Genomic DNA, 5,514 nt, shown 5'->3' with positions numbered 1-5,514 from the left:
TCAATAGCTTCAATCTTGGCTTTGTCAACTTCAATTCCCTGTGGAGTAACAACATAGCCAAGAAAAGATACTCGGTCGGTGCAAAAGGTGCACTTCCCAAGGTTACCAAACAAACGTGCATCACGTAGAGCAATAAAAACAGCACGTAAATGTTCCAAATGTTCTTACAAAGATCTGCTATAAATCAGTATGTCATCAAAGTAAACTACCACAAATCGTCCAATGAAAGCACGTAAAACTTCGTTCATTAATCTCATGAAAGTACTAGGTGCATTAGTTAACCCAAAAGGCATGACTAACCACTCATATAATCCAAACTTAGTTTTAAATGCTGTTTTCCATTCATCTCCCAATTTCATACGAATTTGATGGTAGCCACTACGCAAATCAACTTTGGAGAATATTGTAGAGCCACTCAATTCATCAAGCATATCATCTAGCCTAGGAATAGGATGACGATAACGAATAGTAATATTATTAATGCCTCTACAATCAACACACATACGTGATGTACCATCCTTTTTCGGCACTAGAATAATAGGAACAGCACAAGGACTAAGGGATTCGCGTATATAACCTTTGTCGAGAAGCTCTTGTACTTGGCGCATAATCTCCTTCGTCTCCTCTGGATTGGTACGGTATGGTGCACGGTTTGGCAGTGAAGCACCGGGAATTAAGTCAATCTGATGCTCAATCCCTCGAATAGGCGGTAATCCCGGTGGCACGTCTTGTGGAAAGACGTCAGCGAACTCCTGCAAAATGTTAGTGACAGCAGGAGGCAAAGAGGAAGGCACGTCCTTGAATGAAAATAATGCCTCTTTGCACACAAAAGCATAGCAAACAGATTTGCTGAAATCTAGCTCATCAATATCAGATTTGGTGGCAAATAAACATGCACTTTTCAATTTAATTTCAGAAGCAACACTAGATGGTTTATTATTAGGCTTCATTTGTTGCTCAAATTCTTTTGCCACAATCTGATTTTCACTCTTATTCGTCTCCTGTTTTGCTTTATTAGCTCTATTAATATCATCTTTCAAAATGGAATCAGGAGTCATAGGAAGCAAAGTAATATTTTTATCCTTATGAACAAGAGTATAGTGATTGTTTCTACCATGGTGTACAGAATTTTTATCAAATTGCCATGGTCTACCAAGTAATAAGGAACATGCTTGCATAGGTACCACATCACAATCAACATAATCAGCATATGTAGAAATACTAAAATGCACACGAACAGTACGTGTTACCTTAACCTTGCCGCTATTGTTGAACCATTGGATGTAGTAAGGATGTGGATGTGGCCTTGTGGTGAGAGAAAGCTTCTCCACCATCTCCATGCTAGCCAAGTTGTTGCAGCTCCCTCCGTCTATTATGACGCGCACAGAATGTTCCTTCACAACTCCCTTGGTATGGAACAAATTGTGCCTCTGATTTTGCTCAGCTTGTGTGACCTGCACACTCAAAACACGTTGAGCAACTAAACATTCATACCTGTCAGCGTCTTCAGGAGCCATGTATTGCGTCTCATGATCAGAATCATCTCCACCATGTTCTTCACGTGTAATAAGAGCCAATGTCTCCTCATCATAGTCACTAGCGGACTCATATCCACCATCCGCGGTAGCAATCATCACACGCGGAGATTTGCATTCCCTCGCATAATGACCTCCTCCCTTACAACGACGACAAATAATATCACTTGTGTGCCCTGTTGATGCCATGGAAGAAGAAGAACGATGTGCAGGCCCCGCAGGTGCGCTCTTGGCAGATAATGGTGGTTGTGCCTGTTTTCTTGTATCACGGCTGGAGGTGGCACCGGATGGAGGTGCTGGTGCAGTTGAAGTAGAAGATGCACGTGGTGTCCATGATGAAGGTCGGCCTGCAGAAAAGTTAGTTCGCCCCAATGCTTGTCGATCCTGCACTTCACGTTCAGCTTTACAAGCAAGATGGAATAAACGAGTGATATTAGTATACTCCTTATAGTCTAGAATGGTCTGAATCTCTCTATTTAATCCACCCAGAAAACGTGCAAGCATAGCTTCATTCTCCTCAACAATACCACATCTAATCATGCCAGTTTGTAATTCCTGATAATATTCTTCTACAGAATTTTTTCCTTGTCTTAAACGCTGCAATTTTTGAAGCAATTCACGTTGATAATATGGTGGAACCCAACGCGTACGCATAGCAGTTTTCAAAGCAGCCCAAGTAGTTGGAATAGGATATAATCTACAATGTTCAGACCACCATACACATGCAAAACTAGTGAAAGCACAAACAGCAGCAGCAACTCGTCTCTCCTCAGGATATTGTAAACATGTAAATCGTTGTTCGGTTTCTAACTCCCAAGTAAGATATATATCAGGAACATATCTACCCTCAAATGGTGGAATATTCAATTTCAGTTTAGGAATATGGACATCATCTCGTACCTGAGGTGGTGGTGCAGGCCTACCATTACGAATATATACCTGAGGTCGACCTGCTGGTGGTGGTGCTGGTGGCTGCTCGTAGATCTGATTTTGATCAACCTCATCCTCATAATCGCCCGCATACTCATCATCCTCCTGGGTACCAGCAACAGCAGTAGCAGGAGCCACAGAAGTATCAACAGCAGCACCAACAGTTTGGCCAAACACAAGAGGAACACGGCTCGCTCGGCGAAGGTCTATTTCGCGACGTGGAGGTAGTCGTTGTTGTTGTTGTTGGAGAGGTGCGTTAGGTGCAGCGAGTGGTGGTGGTGGAAGACGCGCGAGCAATTCATTAAATCTGTTATCGAGCTTTGTTTCGAACGTCTTCTCAAGGCCAGTGATCTTCTCCATGGCCTCTTCAAAATTGTTCAGCACATCTTGCACCTGTTCAGTCATCATTTGCTGAAACTTATCATGAAGCTCCTTGTTCGATAAATTCTCCCAGTCAATCTCGTCGGCTTGTGATCCTGGCATGGTTAGCAGCAATAGAAACACACAAGAATATGATCCTACAGACTACGAACAAGTGGTGGTGGTGGGTGTCACAAATCCGTCAAGCAAAACTCAAATTCTTACCAGTTCTTACCCAGCAACAGGCGGTGATCGGCAACCGTTGTAGTCAAAACTCTCAAAGCTTGGATAGAGCGATTACCAGGGAGAGTCAAACGCACGACGTAGATGTATGTGGAGCTGGGAAGGCTTATACTATGGTAGCAAAAAGGGTCAGCAATAATCAATTCAGAGATGCAAAGTTGAATAAACGCTCAACGACGGTACTGTGCTGGTCCTAGGCTAGACTGTGCTAGAGACGCGAGCCTAGAACACCAACAAAATCACGGCGCGGCACGTAAACAAGGGAAAAGCACACTCTGAATTTTTTTTTCGCTCTTTTTTTTTGCGCTCTTTTTTTTTCGCTGCTTTTTTTTTTGCAAAAAATCACTATAATGGCGAGTGTCTCAAAACTCTTCCTAGCTCAAACTGACAGGATGGGCACGAAATTTTTCGACCAATTTTTTTTTTCGACTGCCCGGACCCAAAAACTGGAAACGGGTCAAAAAAACTTCCTATAATGGCACCTGTCTCAAAACACTCAGAAACACCTAAAAATAGGATAGCCAGAAATTTTTTCGAAAAATGCATTTTCGAAAAATTTTGGGCCTAAACGGAGCGTGGCTACCCGACTCTTTTTTTTTCCCGAAACCTACTCCGGCAAGGAAACACGAATCCAAATCTAGATGGATCTCGAAAACAACCCTAATAAGCAAGGAACTCGGATTGGTGGTGGATATATGGTGGTGGTATATGGCAGCGGTGGTGGTAGCGGTGGTAGTATATGGATATGGATCGGTGGTGGTATATGGACACGGATTGGTGGTGGTATATGAATACGGATTCGGAGCGGTGGTGGTAGATGGCAGGGGCGATGATGATGGTGCGGCGGCGGCGTGACAACTTATGACCAGAACTCGAAACTCTAAAAGACTAGACTCTAAGACCAGCAACTAGACACGACGATGCAACCGCAAATTCAACAAAGCAAAACCCTAAAAAGATTATGCAAAGGCTCAGATTGGTTCGGATATGATGAACTAACCCTAATTTTTTTGTGGCTTTTTCGTGGACTGTAGGTATGAAGAACAGACTCGATCTAATCTACGAAAAACTGTAAAAACTCACCGAGCAACCTGGAAATCTGATACCACTTGATAGAGGCAAAGGTGTCCCGATGTTTCGATGATATGGCGGCTATCGTTTCTGTGGGAGTCGACCTTGACGATCCGACTACGAACGTGCAAGATGTCGCTCCTTAGCAATCGCTAAACCAACTTCTGAGGGGTTATTGACCACGCCGGAGCACGATCAACCTGACCACGAGGGTCTGTTTCCTGCAAGCAAACGAAGAACAAGCAAGAAACTGAGATTGCAATCTGGATATTGCGAATATAGGATGAAAGCTTTATTGATCAAGGTGGGGTTCTGTGACGTCTTGGTCTGGTCGTTGGACACAAACGAAGTACAAGAAGTTGCAGCTATGGCGAACTTTTAATCTAAACAAAACCCAAAGTCTAAACGATGCCCTAAGGGCTGTATATATGGAGGAAGAGGGGGGGGGATTTCGTGGCCCTTGGTGGAGGGGTCCGAAATCAACCCTATCTCTTGTTTCCCCACACATACGGACTCTAAAAATAGCCTATACTTATGTATTTCGAAATTACATGGGCCTGGCCCAATAATAAGGTGACGCAGCACCTAAAATAGCCTCGGGACGAAATTTATGAAGTGGCATCTTGTATATTTCGTCCAAGGCTTCATGCACACATTATGGTGGCTTCAAAGTCCTGAAATCATCACTTGTAACTCCGTTCTTGTTCCCCTTGCGCATGCCATCATCTCCATGCTTGTTCTTGCTCCAATGTTCATCCTTCTCCAAGCTAGGCCCTTCATTTGTAAGCAAAACAAATGTATCCAATTTAGGCAGCATCATATTCTCATGAACATTAGAATCATTACCAAGAAACGAAAGTACCTGGTAATTTAGTTGGCGTGCACGAGCTCTAGTAATCGGTCCAGTATGTATAGCAGCAGGGGCTGTGGGTGTAACAATTGTATTGATGTCCTCATCACACCTCCAGCTCGTTCACCTTGCCGGCATGGACCTGGGCCTGAGCATTGAGGGCCTCCTCGTGCCTCTGCTCCAGCTCCTGGGTCCGCTGCGTGACAAGCTCCTAGACCTACTCGTCCTTGCCGCGAAGTGTTGCGGCGAGTTTCTCCTCGCGAGCGGCAAGGTCCTCCTCCTGGGACTTCTGCTCGACCTGGTGCTGACGCCGAGCATCCTCCTCCTCAGCAGCCTATCGACTCGCCGCCTCTTGGGCCTTCTTGACATCGGCCTGCTTCATGACAAGCTCCAGCTTGTGCTCAGCCAGCTAATCCCGGGTGGTCTTCAGCTCCTTACAGGCCTGGCGGAACCAAGCCTGTGCCTTGATGACGTGCCCTTGGAGGTCCGCCTCCGCCTTGTCCACCACTGCCATCCTGGACTTGG

This window comes from Triticum aestivum, chromosome 5A (assembly GCF_018294505.1).
Source record: "Triticum aestivum cultivar Chinese Spring chromosome 5A, IWGSC CS RefSeq v2.1, whole genome shotgun sequence".
Classification (NCBI taxonomy): Eukaryota; Viridiplantae; Streptophyta; class Magnoliopsida; order Poales; family Poaceae; genus Triticum; species Triticum aestivum.
Note: the sequence above shows the minus strand (reverse complement) of the source record.